This window comes from Lissotriton helveticus, chromosome 3_1 (genome assembly GCF_964261635.1).
Source record: "Lissotriton helveticus chromosome 3_1, aLisHel1.1, whole genome shotgun sequence".
Lineage (NCBI taxonomy): Eukaryota > Metazoa > Chordata > Amphibia > Caudata > Salamandridae > Lissotriton > Lissotriton helveticus.
Window position 1 is genome coordinate 2,047,998,798 of NC_136061.1, and position 19,371 is coordinate 2,048,018,168.

The window sequence follows — 19,371 nt, forward strand, 5'->3', positions numbered from 1 at the left end:
GGAAGACAATGAATGATCATCAGGAGGAGTGTCTTCCTCAAATGATACCTCGCCTTGATTGTCGATTTCCTGATGTGCCCCTACTTCGGGAGGATCAACTATTGTGGGCACTTGTGACCCTCCATGCACCTCTGCTTGCGCATCTCCTTGCGCTGCCTCTCCTTCCACATGTACTTGGGCTTGTACTTGTACATGTGGTTTTTGTTGCGGCTGTGGTTGTTCAACACTCGTCAGATGAGTTACAACAACCTGTGTTGATTGAGGGACATTGCTGCTACTTTCTTGCGATGAGCCAACATCACTGGTCGATGGTGATTGAACAACTAGACTAAGTGCCTCTGCAGCAGTGAAGGGCTTGGACTTAAGGTGGCGTGGTGGTGGTGGTGGCACTGAGTCCAATGGAGCGGGGGTGCTGCTCCCAGCTTGGTCCCCAGCAAATCCCGCTGGTGCTGCAGGCATACTCCCAAAAAAAGGGGCGGCCGGCACACCAGTCTCCTTGGTAACTTGCTTCTTCTGCTCCTTACTGGCAACTTTCTTGCTAGAGGAGCTATGGGTAACTTTTTTTGGGGCCATCTTCTTCAGAGCAGGTCAGAACAGCAGGCAGCAGTTGCACGAGTTGCAGAGTTGTCTGTGTCCAGACGTGACGTCGCGTGACGTTATGCTGCACACACCCACCGCTGCAGGACTTCTTCCTGGCACTGGTTGTTCTCTTGAGTCTTGTGCACCTAAAAGCAATGGAAGACAGAGGAACATCAGTTCAGTTATACACCCCAAAAAATTGAAAAACACAGAAAAATCAGCACAATCCCATGCCATCCATGATGTTTACATTCAAGACACCCCACAGAAAGACTAGGCCCATGCAACACTCACTACCCCTGGGCATAATGGATGAAAAGTAGGAAAAATAAGTACAGGCCTCAGACACTGCCTCTCTTCAAAATGGCCTCTTGCACCCCAAGCACATGTTGCCTGTACCAGCCAGCACTCAAGATGGCCACCACCACCCACATGGCCAGTCCACATCAACAGTAGTACACCCCAAAAAAACAGAAAAACACCCAAAAATCACCACAATCCAATGCCATCCAGGATGTTTACATTAAAGAGAGTGAGACCACACCACAGGCACACTCAGTCCATGCACCACTACCCCTGGGCAAAAGGCCACACCAGCAGCCCCAAAAAAACGACAAAAAACACAAAAAAAAGCACAATCCCAGCCCATCCCTGGCCTCAATGGTGTTTAAATTCAAGAGGACACCCCACAGAAAGACTAGGCCCATGCAACACTCACCACCCCTGGGCAAAGGGCCCCACCAGCAGCCCCAAAAAACGACAAAAACACAAAATTCAGCACAATCCCAGCCCATCCATGGCCTCAATGGTGTTTAAATTCAAGAAGACACCCCACAGAAAGACTAGGCCCATGCAACACTCACTACCCCTGGGCATAATGGATGAAAATTAGGAAAAATAAGTACAGGCCTCAGACACTGCCTCTCTTCAAAATTGCCCCTTGCACCCCAAGCACATGTTGCCTGTACCAGCCAGCACTCAAGATGGCCACCACCACCACCACCCACATGGCCAGTCCACATCAACAGTACACCCCAAAAAAACAGAAAAACACCCAAAAATCACCACAATCCAATGCCATCCAGGATGTTTACATTAAAGAGAGTGAGACCACACCACAGGCACACTCAGTCCATGCACCACTACCCCTGGGCAAAAGGCCACACCAGCAGCCCCAACAAAACGACAAAAAACAGCACAATCCCAGCCCATCCATGGCCTCAATGGTGTTTAAATTCAAGAGGACACCCCACAGAAAGACTAGGCCCATGCAACACTCACCACCCCTGGGCAAAGGGCCCCACCAGCAGCCCCAAAAAACGACAAAAACCACAAAATTCAGCACAATCCCAGCCCATCCATGGCCTCAATGGTGTTTAAATTCAAGAAGACACCCCACAGAAAGACTAGGCCCATGCAACACTCACTACCCCTGGGCATAATGGATGAAAAGTAGGAAAAATAAGTACAGGCCTCAGACACTGCCTCTCTTCAAAATGGCCCCTTGCACCCCAAGCACATGTTGCCTGTACCAGCCAGCACTCAAGATGGCCACCACCACCACCACCCACATGGCCAGTCCACCCCTAAAAAACAGAAAAACACCCAAAAATCACCACAATCCAATGTCATCCAGGATGTTTACATTAAAGAGAGTGAGACCACACCCCTGGGCAAAAGGCCACACCAGCAGCCCCAAAAAAACGACAAAAAACACAAAAAACAGCACAATCCCAGCCCATCCATGGCCTCAATGGTGTTTAAATTCAAGAGGACACCCCACAGAAAGACTAGGCTCATGCAACACTCACTACCCCTGGGCATAATGGATGAAAAGTAGGCAAAATAAGTGCAGGCCTCAGACACTGCCTCTCTTCAAAATGGCCCCTTGCACCCCAAGCACATGTTGCCTGTACCAGCCAGCACTCAAGATGGCCACCACCACCACCACCACCACCCACATGGCCAGTCCACATCAACAGTACACCCCAAAAAAACAGAAAAACACCCAAAACTCACCACAATCCAATGCCATCCAGGATGTTTACATTAAAGAGAGTGAGACCACACCACAGGCACACTCAGTCCATGCACCACTACCCCTGGGCAAAAGGCCACACCAGCAGCCCCAAAAAAACGACCAAAAACACAAAAATCAGCACAATCCCAGCCCATCCATGGCCTCAATGATGTTTAAATTAAAGAAGACACCCCACAGAAAGACTAGGCCCATGCAACACTCACCACCCCTGGGCAAAGGGCCCCATCAGCAGCCCCCAAAAAACGACAAAAACAACAAAAATCAGCACAATCCCAGCCCATCCATGGCCTCAATGGTGTTTAAATTCAACAAAACAGTTGTATCATGCACCCATAACCAACTCTGGTCCTACTGGATACTGTGGCTACCCACAATATATTTTATTTAATGTTCTCAAAAAGTTCCAAAATTGTAGTTGCAGCAACTGTAATGCCCCAAACAAACTTACTTGTGAAAGTTGATTTCTAATCCAAAAGTGATCCAAAGAAAGTCAAAAAGGCCTCAAATCCAAATATCCAGCAGCACCCACAAAAAGTAATCCTTCCAGGTCAAGGTCCAAATGAAAGTGACCAGCACAAGAAGAAAGCACTGGGAGGAGCCTGCAGGACAGGAACAGGAAGTTGGAGACTGTGGGGCACTTCCTCCCCCCCCCCAAAAATGGACTCCTTGCAAAAAAAAAGGCCATGCAAATGTCAACCTGAGGAGTGATTCTGATAAAAATCATCATTTTCTGAAGGTTTATCCTGTTTGCTGGTGGATTTCTTGTGCTGAATTGCAAAATCTCTATTTTGCGAGTGCGAGATTGTTCCTGTCCGCCGCAACTACGTGTTCGCAATTGCGAACTCTCGCGAGGCGTGCTCTGCAAGGTGGCAAGCCGCGATTACGTATTCTCGGGCACCAAACTCCCGCGGGATCCCGCAGCAAGATCCAAAATGGCGCAGCACTCGCAAAATATGATTGAGAAAAACAACTCGGCAAACGCCGTGCACCACGCCGCGCGCCGCAATATTGTATTAACAAGCAAAAAATCCGCCGCGAGCGAATTCACGGATTTTCGACAAATTCGCGAGAGTTCGCGGATTGCGAATTTGCCGAAAATCCGAAAAATCCACGAGCGGAACGGATTTTACGCCCATGCTTAGTCCTGTCCCGGGCAGCACGAGAGACGTAGTCATTGTCGCGACACGTGTGCCCTACTGAAGCCGCTGCCTAAAGCTAAAGGCCAGAGGTAAGTGCCTCAGCTCCGCGATTCATCGATCGCGTGGAGCCCTGCCTGATTAGCATGGTCGAGCGCTGAAGATAACCGAAGCCGAGCGCTGCTTCGCGCCAAAATCGGGAGCTCACCCCGGATGCGTGTGACATGGCACACGGTCGGTGAAATGGCCCGCGATTAAAAGAAATGAAGTCGGGAGCCCACCCCGATCCTACCTGGATGCTACAGTAGCTCAGGAGTGTGTGAGGCGTTGAGGAAGCACTGCTGTCTGCAGGATCGACTGCCGGTGAGTCCCGGTGAATGAATCAGCCTGAAAGGAATAAATGAAGTTAAACATTTCGTGGGAACCGAGATTTCTTTAACGGCGGCCTTCTTGGAATCAGGCAGCAAATGAGACATTCCCTATGTGCGGATTACAAGCGGCCATTTTGAGGTCAGGCAGTGTAAGGGATCCACAGGCATTGGCAAAGACTATAAAGAAGCACTGGAAAAGCAAGCAAACAAGCATTGGCAAAGGTCAAAACAAGCCGTGGCAAAGACAAGAGGCAAGTAAAAAAGCCTTGGCAATTATAAAGCAAGCATTGGAGAAGCAAGCAAACAAGCATTGGCAAATGTCAAAACAAGCAGTGGCAAAGACAAGAGGCAAGTAAGCAAGTCTTGGCAATTATAAAGCAAGCATTAGAGAAGCAAGCAAACAGGCGTTGGCAAAGACCAAACAAGCATTGGCAAAGACAAGGGGCAAGCAAACAAGCGGTGGCGAATACAAAACAAGCACCGGCAAAAGTAAGAAGACAGTCAACAAGCATTGGCAAAGAACAAACAAGCACGAGCCAGTGCAAGAAGAGAATAACACGACTCAAAAAAAGGAATAAACAAGCCCGAGCAAATAACAAAGTGAATGAACAACAAGCCCAAGCAAGTGTAAAAGTGGCACCAGTACACACGTGCAGAAAATGTAGAATTCCCCACACCGGAATAATGATGGCGCAGCAGCGACCGCACCAAGTGTGACTGGAGTTTCACATCTGCGCCCCCCGGAACCACTGACTCTGGTAGCTGGAAGGAGCATGGGCCCCAGATGGCAGGAGTGGTTTGAGGACTTTGAGGACTAAATTTAAGGATCAAAAGTCACAGGAGACAGAGATAAACTAATCGCACTGCGCAATCTTGTTGGGAAAGAAGTCAGCAAATTAATCAAAGAATTACCGACAGAAGATACAGGATCCTATGACAAAGTGCGAGAGGCGTTAAACAAAAAGTTCTTACACAAAAGAAATGTGGATTATGAAAGATACATCTTTCACCAAGCCCGTCAAGAAAAGGAGGAAATGATGAGCACATTCATAACAATACTACGCCGACTATCTCGGTATTGCAACTTTGACACATTTTCAACGGAGGATGCCATCTGACTACGGATCATCGATGGTTGTCACTTAGAGACACTCCGGAGGCGGTTGCTAGGGAAAAGCCATAATCTTGATGAAATTGAAGAAATGACCCGGATGCATGATCAAGCGGAGGAACATGCCAAAAGAATGGAGACAGGGCGAAGTGAAAGAAGAGAACAAGCATATCGGATGCAGGCCAACAGCACTCGCAGGCGCTTGAAAGAACGACAGAGAAGGTCCCGGCCGACCTCCCATCACCAATATGCAGGACGCAGACGCTATGAGTCTGGCCGGAGAGACAAGAAACAAGATCGCTCAAGAAAATGTTATCGTTGTGGATATGACTTCCCACACCTAGATGCATGTCCAGCAATGGGTCAACAATGTCGAAAGTGTGGACGGAAAAATCACTTTGAGGTGATGTGTGGAGACTATCGCAAAGAAAGAATGAATGAAGCAACAAGGTCATCTCGCCCTGATGCAAGGCGACATCGTGCGAAAGCAGTACAGGATCGAGCAAAGTCATCCTCCAGCTCTTCCCACTCCAGCCAAGAGTCTCGCAAGTCGCAATGGAAGAGAAGGTCGCTGTCGAGAGAATCCAGATCAGCATCTCGGGAATCGGAGTACACGGATGAGTACATCTGCATGGTAGCTGATCCGGATCAATTAAAGAAATATCCCAAGCTAGATATCAGTGTGGGAAAGCATGCGACCAGTTTGTATTAGACAGTGGGGCGTCACTGAATTATATCCCTGTGACTGAATACAACAAAATGAAGCCACCGCCCCCCTTGAGCTCGGCACATGTTAGAGTGTTCACCTGAATTGCTGAGACTCGCAAGTCGCAATGGAAGAGAAGGTCGCTGTCGAGAGAATCCAGATCAGCATCTCGGGAATCGGAGTACACGGATGAGTACATCTGCATGGTAGCTGATCCGGATCAATTAAAGAAATATCCCAAGCTAGATATCAGTGTGGGAAAGCATGCGACCAGTTTGTATTAGACAGTGGGGCATCACTGAATTATATCCCTGTGACTGAATACAACAAAATGAAGCCACCGCCCCCCTTGAGCTCGGCACATGTTAGAGTGTTCACCTGAATTGCTGAGACTCTTTCCTCTTGAGGCGAAAAGCCGGGAGGGAAGAGCACGTTTGTTTTTTAAAGTGCGTTTAGGCTGAGTGTCGAATTAGGACAGGAAGCCTTTTTAAGTTTGTTTTGCAAAGTGTGTTTTGGCTGAGTGTCGAATTTGGACAGGAAGCCTTTTAAATATTGCTCATTTAGTTCACCTGTGCACGACGTAATTCCCGGTGCCCACAGACCTCAGCTGGTCCCCCGCAGCCGAATCACGGGCTGACACGGGGCCGATATCCAACGAACACACGCCATCTTGGGGGTGGTAGAAGGGGAGCGTTCCAGCTGCCTGGCCCCTCCCTCCCGCTGATGAGCAGATAAAAATCACCACCGTAAGTGCGCAGCACTGAATTGCTGAGACTCTTTCCTCTTGAGGTGAAAAGCCGGGAGGGAAGAGCACGTTTGTTTTTTAAAGTGCGTTTAGGCTGAGTGTCGAATTAGGACAGGAAGCCTTTTTAAGATTGTTTTGCAAAGTGTGTTTTGGCTGAGTGTCGAATTTGGACAGGAAGCATTTTAAATATTGCTCATTTAGTTCACCTGTGCACGACGTAATTCCCGGTGCCCAGAGACCTCAGCTGGTCCCCCGCAGCCGAATCACGGGCTGACACGGGGCCGATATCCAACGAACACACGCCATCTTGGGGGTGGTAGAAGGGGAGCGTTCCAGCTGCCTGGCCCCTGCCTCCCTCCTACACTCACGCTATAAATGCATGACTTCCATCAGAGGCGCAGTGGACGGGCGCAGCGGGCGCGCCGGAAGCGCGCCAAAGGCGCGCCAAAGGCAAGCCCGTCTGTGCCCATCCGTGACCGACCGGGACCAGGGGCAGGGACCTCTGGGGGTATTAAGTTTCGAAAGAGCTACAGCTCCCTCGAACTTAGGAACCTTTGTCCTCCAACCGACAGCATATGCCAACACAGTATTATTATTAGGAACGGAAACAAAAAGTGCGCACACTGCCCCTACATGGTCACCCGACATCTGGGGTCTCGACATAAGGGTAAAATATTAAACCTGGCCCTGATAAACTGCCAGTCCCTGGGGAAGCATAAGATGGAAATACACGAATACCTGACGGACTATCAGGTGGACGCCCTTTTCCTTACGGAAACGTGGCTTAACTCCACGTCAGCACCAGATGTTCTGGCGGCTCTTCCACCGGGATATGACATCAAGAGAGTCGATAGGAAGAATGGTAAGGGGGATTGCGATGATTCATAAATAAGAACTGGTATGCTCCTTAGAAGAGAGGGACATTGGAAAGAGCGAGGCGGGCTTTTTTCCCCTAGCAGTGCCCCTCGGATACTGTCTTAAGGGATTTTTAATATACCGCCCACCGGGACCTGGAGCGAGTTTCCTCACGCAACTGATGGACACTCTCACGCTCTCTGCCCTTATTCATGAAAGACTCCTCCTCCTAGGGGATTTAAACTACCATTTTGATGACCGAAGCGCTGGAAGTCAGACAGGAGTTGGCAGGCATACAGATGTTGCTAAAATCAGAAAAGCCTACTCACTGCCAGGGTCATCTCTTGGACCCTATCTACGCTAATTGGGACACTTTGACTGTAGCATCCCCAACTCCTATTATTTGGTCGGACCATTTTCTAGTCGCATTTCGGGTAGCGGTCCCGGATAGTGGACTTCAGAATGGGACAACCATTTCCAATAAACGCAGGAAATGGGCTAAGTTCTGCCCAGAGGAATTTAACAAACTAATAGAATATGAAGGTCCTCTTGAGGACGAGGAAATTGAATCCGCCTGCGAAACACTTAACCTTCGAATACAAAAGGCATTAGATCACACAGCCCCATGGACTCAGAATGCGCCAGTTAGGAAATCTAAATCTGCCCCTTGGTTCGACACTGAATTACGAGGACAAAAAGCCACATGTAAAAACTTAGAGAGGAAATGGAGGAGGTTCTATTCGGAGACAGATAGAGCCGAATATAAGAAAGGCTTAAAAGAATATCACGTCCTAATCCGAAGAACGAAAAAAACATACTATTGCACCAGAATTAAGAAAGCGAACTCCATGAAGGAAATGTTCCTAGTATATAGGGAACTGTCGGACCTTACCCCACTGGCAGCCTTGATAGCTGGATCAGTGAGAGCTTGTAACTAAATAGCAGAGTTTTTTGGCAGTAAAGTGGATAAAATCTATACGGCATTTCCCGAGGCAGCTAGAGTGGGAGATGGGAGAGGGGGAACTCCCCTAATTGCACAGAATAGCAACTGTCTCTCGGAAGCAATATGCCAACTAGCAGGTAGCATTAAATCAGGATCACCGAATGACCCAGCCCCCCCAAAAAAACTCTATGGCAGCCTAACCACGCTGGAGCCATATATTAGTCACCTACTCGCTCTCTCATTCGCATCAGGACAAGTACCCGCTGCATGGAAGAAAGCAATAGTTCTCCCTTTAAGGAAAAAGCCGAACATTAGCCCTGCTAACTTGGAAAACTTAAGACCTATCTCCCTTCTCCCCTATTTTCCCAAAATCGCGGAGAAAGCTCTTAATAAACAGCTCTCTGCATTCGCGGAGACCAACGGACTGCTCCACCCCTCTCAGTCTGGATTCCGGGCGTTACACTCCACGGAGTCAGCCCTGCTGGCCTCAACCGAAGCCCTGCGGAGACATGCGGACGAAGGCCAGAAAGCGGCACTGATCCTATTAGACCTCAGTGCCGCTTTCGACACTGTAGCACATCACATACTGCTACAGTGTCTTAAAAAGGGAGGAGTGAGAGGCAAGGCATGGGAGTGGCTGAAATCATTCCTCACTGGCCGCAGTTTCCAGGTTGCTCAAGGACAGCTCAGGTCAAATGAAATAAAACTCAAGCAGGGAGTCCCACAAGGCTCCAGTCTCAGCCCCACTTTATTTAACCTGTATGTGGCTCCGGCTGGAGCAATCACAGACAAATTTGGGATTGAGACAATAGCGTACGCTGACGACACACAATTAATTGTGTCGCTGACGCAACCAGAAGAGCAATGTGCGGCCAATTTCAAGAGCTGCATGCAGGAACTCGCCAAGTGGATGGCAGAAAACTGCCTCCGTCTTAACGGAAACAAGACGGAGGTACTGATCATAGGCAAATCCCCGTCAGTGTGGACCTCAGCGTGGTGGCCGGACGAGCTGGGTGAACTGCCCACTCCCAGCAATCTAGTGAAAAAGCTAGTGGTCTGGTTGGATACAAATTTAACCTTCGACCACCAGACCAACCTAGTGGCAGGCACCTGTTTTCACACACTTCGGGTCCTTAGGAAAACACTGGATCCTATGCCCACGCCGGTGCGCCAGACCCTAGTCCATGCACTGATAACATCCAGGCTGGACTACGGAAACGTTCTGTACTTAGGAGCCAGCGAAAAATGCGTTTTTAGACTGCAACACATACAAAACGCGGCGGCCCGCTTGGTTCTTCAACTACCCAGAATGGCAGCATCACAAAAAGCCCTGAGAACACTCCACTGGCTCCCTGTTAGGGAACGGGTGAAGTTTAAAGCCCTCTGTATAGCACACAGGATCCTTCAGGGGAAAGGTCCCAGGTACCTGAGTAAGTATCTCAAGCGGTATGAACCAACACGCCAACTAAGATCCACTGGAGTGGGGCTGGTACAGGTCCCAAAGGTAAAAAGAGCAAGAATGGGGGGAAAATCCTTCAGAGCCTTGACTGCTAGGCTGTGGAACAAGCTGCCAGAAAAGCTGCGCTTGGAATAAGAGGAGCTCACATTCCGCAAAGAACTGAAAACATTTCTATTCCCCCAAGCTCCAGTGCATTAAATACGCCCTCCCTCCACAATCAGCTCCAAAGGCGCAATGGGAAACAACAGCACTTAATAGCGCGGGGACACACCTGCTGGTGTAACCAAGCGGTTTATAAAATGTATACTAATAATAATAATAATAATAAGCCCCTCCCATGTCTCGGCAAATTTGCAACGACACTCAAACACAAATCCACCTCTGTGCCGGCATACATTCATGTTATTGAAGGCCCGGAGGCTGATTGTCTCCTCAGTTTACCTACTGTGGAGCGCCTCCGTTTGGTCGAGATCTTATACAGAGTCAGTGATGATCTCGACATTATACACAAGTTCCCCAAATTGTTCACTGGGCTTGGAAAAATGAACAATTGTCTGATCCGACTACATATTATTGAGCAAGTGCGTCCTGTGGCACGACATCCCAGGTGAGTACCGTTTCATCTTCAACAAGCGGTGGAGGATGAAATTCAGGAGTTGTTAAAAGCGGACATTATTGAACGAACTGATGGTCCCACACCCTGGGTGTCACCTGTAGTTATCGTACCAAAGAAAGGCACACCTGAAAAGGTGCGCCTATGTGTGGACATGAGGCTCCCCAACACAGCAATAGAAAGAGAGCGTCACCCAGGACCCCACTTGAGTGATATGATCTCATCATTGAATGGAGCAAGAGTCTTTTCCAAACTCGATTTAAATAAGGGGTACTATCAGCTGGAACTACATTAGAAGTCGCGATATATATCAACCTTTGCTACTCATTTGGATTTGTTTCGATATAAACGGCTGAGTTTTGGCATCTCCTCTGCCACGGAAATATTTCAAGAAGTCATCCGTCAGACCATCCGGCACATACCAAACACGCTGAACTATAGTGATGACATTTTAGTGTTTGGATCAAATACCCAGGACCATGATAACGCCTTAGATTGGGTATGCCATGCTCTCCTGGAGGCTAACCTCACCCTTAACAAGGACAAGTGTGAGTTCCATCAATCCACCCTTAAATTTTTTGGACATGTATTCTCTGGACCCGGGATGAAGCCCGACCCCGAGAAAGTGACAGCACTCAATGACACCAAGAGCCCACAAGATGTGAGTGACATTCGATCTATTCTGGGCATGGTGAGTTATTGTGCCAGATACATAAAAGATTATGCCACCATTAGTCACCCGCTACGAGCCCTTACCAAGCAAGGGTAACCATTCATTTGGACCCCCCAGTGTGAGCGGGCCTTTCAAGAAATCAAACAAGCCGTTGAAGCAGCGGACAATTTAGCCTACTTCAGTCCCAAGAGAAAGACAGAGATAACGGTGGACGCTAGCCCGGTGGGACTGGGTGCCATCCTGGCTCAATATGATAACGACACAGATCAATGACACATTGTGGCGTACGCCAGTCGCAGCCTATCGGACACTGAGAAGGCTTATTCCCAACCCGAAAAAGAGAGCCTCGCGGTTGTATGGGCGAACATTTTCATGTCTTCATCTATGGCAAACATTTTACCATGGTGACTGATCACCAGGCGCTCATCACCATCTTTGGAAACCCCAGAGCCAAGATGCCACCTCGAATTGAACGTTGGGGTTTGCGTCTGCAGGAATACACCTACACTATAATACACAAGCTGGGAAAATCAGCAAATCCTGCGGATTATATGTCATGACACCCTCAAGCATCCCAGGTCACACATCCATCGATAGCTGAGGAATATATACACTTTGTAGTGGACCTAGCCCGGCCACCGGTGGTTTCCATGGAAGCAATACAGGAAGCCACTGCGCAAGATGACATCCTTCAGAAAGTGGTGCGCCGACTACGGGCACATCGCTGGAGACATGACAGTGATGGAGAAAGGAGTGATCCTCAAGTCTGTCAAGAGATGCAGGCCTTCCGGCATATCAGTGAAGAATTATCTGCCACCTCAGAGGGGCTCCTACTGAGAGATCATCGGATCGTCATCCCGAGGCAGCTACGCCAAGGTGTCATCAACCTAGCCCATGAGGGCCACCGCAGATTGGTTGCGACAAAAAGAGCTCTCCGAGAACGAGTATGGTTTCCACTGCTTGATCAAATGGTGGAGCTCACTCTGAAGGACTGTCCCCAGTGCCAACTGGTCAGTCACGGAGATCCTCCAGCTCCTCTACAAATGACCAAGCTACCCAGTGGGGTATGGCAAGAACTTGCCATGGACTTTTATGGACCCCTTGAGTCAGGCAAATATGTCCTAGCAATAATGGATGATTATTCGAAATTTCCAATTGCCCAGTTTGTATCATCCACCAACGCCTCCAGCACTATTGCCGTGCAAGATGAAGTATTCGCCGCATGGGGCATCCCCAAGGAACTCAAGACAGATAATGGTCCTCCTTTTAACGGACACGAATTTGGTGAGTTTGCGCAGCATCTCAACTTCAGGCATCGCAAAGTTACGCCTCTGTGGCCACAGGCCAATGGTACCATTGAAAGATTCATGTACAAAAGGGGGTGGTGATGGACGGAGCATCTGAATCAATCAAACACTCACACCCAGTCAAAAGATCTGGGTTTAATCCATCACCGTTCTTTAGCCCACTCTGCCACCCCAGTTCAGACATGGCTATATGCAAATCAGTCTGACCCGGTGCCTCATGGGAACAGTCCAGCACGAACTGCCAAGCCATGCCTTCCCTGGACCGGAAACAAGCTTCCGAGGACCGGTTTCTGGCATTCCAGCCGTCTTCAGCCCGGCTTGCTTGAATCCAATGGCAAAGTGAGCAAGGGACTCACGTCTGAGCATACCCTGCCACACTTATGGCGGCCAAAAGCTGTACAAAAGGGGGTGGTGATGGACGGAGCATCTGAATCAATCAAACACTCACACCCAGTCAATTGATCTGGGTTTAATCCATCACCTTTCTTTAGCCCACTCTGCCACCCCAGTTCAGACATGGCTATATGCAAATCAGTCTGACCCGGTGCCTCATGGGAACAGTCCAGCACAAACTGCCAAGCCTTGCCTTCCCTGGACCGGAAACAAGCTTCCGAAGACCGGTTTCTGGCATTCCAGCCGTCTTCAGCCCGGCTTGCTTGAATCCAGTGGCAAAGTGAGCAAGGGACTCACGTCTGAGCATACCCTGCCACACTTATGGCGGCCAAAAGCTGTACAAAAGGGGGTGGTGGTGGGTGTGAGTGTTTGATTGATTCAGATGCTCCGTCCATCACCACCCCCTTTTGTACCGCTTTTGGCCGCCATAAGTGTGGCAGGGTATGCTCAGACGTGAGTCCCTTGCTCACTTTGCCACTGGATTCAAGCAACCCGGACTGAAGACGGCTGGAATGCCAGAAACCGGTCCTCGGAAGCTTGTTTCCGGTCCAGGGAAGACATGGCTTGGCAGTTCGGGCTGGACTGTTCCCATGAGGCACAGGGTCAGACTGATTTGCATATAGCCATGTCTGAACGGGTGTGGCAGAGTGGGCTAAAGAACGGTGATGGATTAAACCCAGATCTTTTGACTGGGTGTGAGTGTTTGATTGATTCAGATGCTCCGTCCATCACCACCCCCTTTTGTACCACTTTTGGCCGCCATAAGTGTGGCAGGGTATGCTCAGAAGTGAGTCCCTTGCTCACTTTGCCACTGGATTCAAGCAACCCGGGCTGAAGACGGCTGGAATGCCAGAAACCGGCCCTCGGAAGCTTGTTTCCGGTCCAGGGAAGACATGGCTTGGCAGTTCGGGCTGGACTGTTCCCATGAGGCACAGGGTCAGACTGATTTGCATATAGCCATGTCTGAACTGGGGTGGCAGAGTGGGCTAAAGAACGGTGATGGATTAAACCCAGATCTTTTGACTGGGTGTGAGTGTTTGATTGATTCAGATGCTCCGTCCATCACCACCCCCTTTTGTACCATTGAAAGATTCATGGCAACTTTAAAAAAGACATTTCAACAAGCCAGCCTGGACAAAAGGGATCTTCAAGTGGCTCTCAACGAGGTTCTGAGGGCGTATCGAACAACTCCCCATGCCACCACAGGAAAGTGTCCTGCCACGCTTATGTTGGGGCGACCCATCAGAACGTGGATACCTACCGGGGAAGGGGCGTTGTGACCAGTGTCTCCCGCACGTGTTCATCAAGAGCTAGTAGTGGCTGATCGAGCCGGCAAGAGCAAGATGAAGTCATATGCAGACACTCGGAGGAGAGCCAAATCTCCATCCTTGCACGAAGGAGACTGTGTAGTGGTCAAACAAGATCAGCTGAAGAAAACGGACTGTAAATTCAAAGACGAACCTCTGGTAATCACTCAGCAAAAGGGTACAATGATTACTGCAGAGTCATAGAAGAGACGGATTACCCGAAATGTTTCACATTTTCAAAAGTGTACTCGTGCCATGGAAGAGACTCTCGACAGAACAATGGACCAACGAAATGCAGAGAGACCTGATCAAGCGATTGCAGTACAGAGAGCTGAAACTCAGGCGGAAGATGAGTCAGAAGATGTAGGTGTGAGTCTCCGCCCTCGAAGGAACATTCAAAAGCCCAGGCGGCTAATTGAAGAACTCTGATCAAGTCAGTTATTTCATTTGTTTTCAAAGGGGGAGATGTAATGATGTGTGCATTCTAGTAGCTGGGCGTGGGTGGAGCTTAGGGGTTGGAGGAAGAGGAGGACTAATGACAGGAAAGGGGCTGTTAGAGCAGGGACAGGGACGAGTAAGTAGGCACTGAATAAAGCTCCACAAAACATAAGTAAGTGTCTGTCGTTATTGTGCAAGACACTACACCGGTGTAAGGTGCAGCACAACTGGTACCTTCAAACAAACTCTTGGGATCCAGCGTGAGCGCACTTATTATTCAATGTTGCCAGCATATTGCTGTTGGTTGCTGTCAAATAAACGCTGCTAGTTCACTCCAAATGACTGCTGGCACTGTAGTAAACAACTCAATGCATGCATACCTTTAACTGACTTTTCCAGGCTACAGATGACTGCAGGCTGCTCTGACTTCGAGCTTATGAGGTCAAACGCCCAAAATTTCAATTCAGCAGGCTGTTATAATAGACACTGGTGATGCATCCAGGGATTTGATCAGGTTTCAGACTCCAACTAGCTTCTTTTAGTTTCTTATGCAATTTCTTAGCTCTTCAAACAGGTTCATTTTCTAAATCTTCTCACACAAAAGAAGGGGGAGAGGCAAAACACACCCACTACTCCAGTCTCCCCAATCACACTGTAACACACACAGAGAGGAATAGTGTGAGGGGCTCTCTTTGAGGGAGGTGGCACGTGCTCAGTGAAAAAAATACTACCCTCACTCACAAAATTGTGACATGCTTCATCATCGGGCTTGCTTCAAAATACCCCTGTGCAGACCAATGCCTCGGGTAGAGCAAAAGAGAGGGGAAGACAATACAAACATGAAAAATAATATAGGTAATGGCTTCTGGGATCACCGAAAGAAAAAATGAAGTGAAGGATAAAACTAGTTCAGTGGTATCTTTGTTAAACAATTTGGGCCAGATGTAGGAAAATCGTAATTACCGATTCATAAATACCGAATTTTACCGATTCGGTATTTATGAATCGGTAATTATGAAGGAGGGAGATTTAGGAAGAATTGGTAATTGAATTACCGATTCTTTAAAATTCGGTATTTACCGATTCGGTAAATACCGAATCGGTTTTTCCTATTCATTCCTATGGGCTGTGAAGCCCATAGGAATCAATGGGAAATACTGATTCGGTAATTACCGAATCGGTAAATACCGATTCCTGCAAGGGTGCAGGGGGTGTCACTTTGACACCCTCTAGCACCCGAAGTAAAGGCATGTGTGCCATGTGGCACACAGACATGCCCTAAGGGCATGTCTGTCTGTCACATGGCATAGGTGTGCATGCACACATGTGCATGCACACCTGGATTGTATTGTATTGTATTGATTGGGTGGTAAAATACCGAATCTGTAAGGCCTTTGGGACTCTGAAGAGTCCCACCTATATCAGGAAGTTACCGACTCGGTAAAAATACCGATTCGGTATTTTACCGATTCGGTAAATTTACCGAATCGGTAAAATAGGGCCCCTACATGCCAATTCTTAAATACCGGTCGGTAACGGCCAAAATCGGCCATTACCGACCGGTATTTAGGCTCCTACATCCGGCCCTAGATTCCTAGACCCACTGACTAGGATTAAAAACGTAAAGGATGGTGGTGACAGGAAAGTATTAGGAGTTCCTTCACCCCTGCTTGATTATCAACATGTTTCTCCTGCTTGTCACATGCCTCAAGTTTAAGTCACAACAGCATTCATCTGGACCTTTCAGATCCCAGTGTCTTTTGATCCCGCAATACCCCGAGTTCGGAGTCCCCGGACCCAGTCGTTCGCAGAGAGAGTGGCCAACTCAGTAACACACTTCTGTTAATCGATGCGTCCAGCAAAGGAATGGAAAATTAGAAAATTGAGCACAGATAAGAGTGGAGAAGGAGTAAAATGAGCACAGAAAGAGAGCGGAAATAGAGAGAAATGAGCGTATCAAAAGAGTGGAAAAAGAAAACTGTTCATAGAAAAAAATACCAAAAGAACAATAGTGGACACAGTTAAATCAGTGAGGCCAGCAAAGGGTAACAGTCTGAATGAGATGCAAATCAGTAAAATAAAAGCAACTAGGTGTGAGAGAGTAGAGCAAGAGTGGGAGGTTGAGCGAGAGAGCAACAGCGAAGAGAAGCAGCAGGAGAAGGAGAGAAGAGAAGCAGCAGGAGAAGGAGGCAGGAAGCACAGGAGCGGGGTCAGCATGGGTCCGACCGGCTCAGACGACCAGGCACAAAGATGTACAGGTGAGGGCCAGGCTGCACAAACTTAAACTGGTTAAATTGTGTATTCATCTCTAGCCTGAGGCCCTAGATTTACCACTGTATTGTGTCACATCACCATTTTATAGTTTATTGTGTTAATGCACTATATTTGTCATTCGTACTTTGAAGTGTACAGAAATGTACAACCCTGGCCGGAGAGTCAAATCTTCATTGCAACTGTGCTAATAGTCTTTTACTGTACCCCGAATCAACCCACCATTATCTCATTTGAGCCAGATCTTGATTACTCATCCATATCTACCCAGGGAATCAATGAGAGAACGTGTTTCTTTCACTGATAAATGCCCAGCATCATGGCAGAAGGAAGCACTCCAACCTATACCAGCGCTTGGTGTAGGAAAAACTCATGGGGGGCACTATAAAAAGTGTTCATACATTAGAACAAACGGGCTCATTATCAGTGCTGTGTGAAATCATTATGATAATATTACACTCAAATTTCCAATGCCACCGAGTATGACCATTAGAAGGTGGAGTATTACCGCACCATTATGAGATGATGCCCTTGAAATGCGAAACAACCATGACGTCAGTGTTTGTACAGTCATTTCCACCATCCAGCCATCATGTCCAGGACTGTTCTCCTTTCACTGTCAACTAATTTCTTTGGACACATCCAAAGGTGCAGGTTTACATGGCAAACTGGTAGTCCTGATTAGTCCTCTTACTACCAGTTCGTTACTGAATCAAGATTTACGAAAAACTAGTGACAGGGACTTCAGTGGTTGAGGTAGCCATTTTTAATTAATGAGAAAGTAAAACCTAGACAACAATCAACGCAGAGTATACAGGGGCAGTCAGTAGTTAATCTGTGTTCTGTCAAGTGTGATTACAATTTAAAATATGACAATGCTTCGTGGATTTGTATTTTATTATTACAGTCCCTAAAGCTAAAAATATGATCTACATTCACCTTTAAAGGTACCTTGCTAAGCAACGTTTGAAACATCTTTCAGAATTAGTGATGGCTTATTCTGTTAGCATCAACGCTCATCATATGCAACGAAGTATTGAAATAGATGAGCTCACGAGAACAACAGCTAATCTGACTTCCAAGCCTGTTTTTTCATTAGTGGACAGACTGCAATAGATTTAAGTATGTAATAATGAAAGTCATTCAGCCATGACACCTTCATTCTGTGATTGCAACGAATGAAACATCACCCCATTAACCTTTAATTCTGATGAGAACCAACCTTAGGGCACTGAACTCAAAAGCTTGTTCTTCCCTATTTCCAAGTGCGCGATAAGGTCAATATCACCACCGCCAGATGGTTATTAAAGGACAGTGTCTGTGATACTTTTAATGGGTTATGGACTTTTAACTTCTTCCTGATTTGCTAAAAGCCTCTTGAATGATAAATGAGTTATTAATTCAGGATATGATTACTTATACAGCAATGTGCTTGTTCTGCAAGTTAAATGTCCTCTCATTTCATTATATTTACTAAAGCCATATGTAACGCTGTATTACCAGGCAAGTAAGTACAACAAATAGTTAAATCATACACTCAAATATCGCTCACCAAGATCCATCAATTGTTCAAGGCATATCTTTTTTTTAGTTTAGGAAAATATTAGGTACATTCTTCAAGTGCTCAGAATAAGCCAGATTTTCTTTCATTCTTGTAATACCTATGTCTCGAACAGAATTTGTTAAGTAACGAAAACTCTGTGGAGTGCAACATCGTCCTGTCACACCATGAAACTACCCTCTGGCTCCATATGGCGGTGAGTGGCTTTTTATATGGTAGAAAAACAATGCATCCCTCATGTGCTAGAACAATCTCAAAAGATATAAGGGCAGGGTCGATTGGTGGAACATTAAGTCATTCATCTCTAAATAGAAATTAAGTACTACAATATGTGAATATGATAGTGAGGAGCAGTACAAACAAAACTTAAATAATAAAGTTGGAGGATGAATGGGCTTAAAAACACTGTAAACGCGCTTAAGTAAAGTCATTATATTCAGCGAGTTTCTGGCACATGGGAAGTGCTAGACCTGGTATCCTTGGTATGGTTCCCCCATAACTTGTAGCCTTCAGACGTCCTGTTTTTTCCGACTTAGTTTTTGCTGGCCTTAGGACTCTGCACACTTTACCTTTGCCAAAGTGTTTGTGCCCTCAAAACATGCTCAAAACATGGTAACATTGGTCCATACCCAATTGGTATATTTAAATTACTTATGTATCTAGTAAAGTGCACTGCGTGTGCCCAGGGGCCTGTAAATTAAATGCTACTAAAGGGCCTGAACTTACAAAAATACAAGATGCTGCCCACACACTCACTTGGATCCTCTATTTTTGAGGGAAAAGACCAAGTCGACACTTCCTGGTCAATTTGGGTAGTCCCTTGTGATTAATTGTTTATTTTCACGGAACTGTCAATGACTCA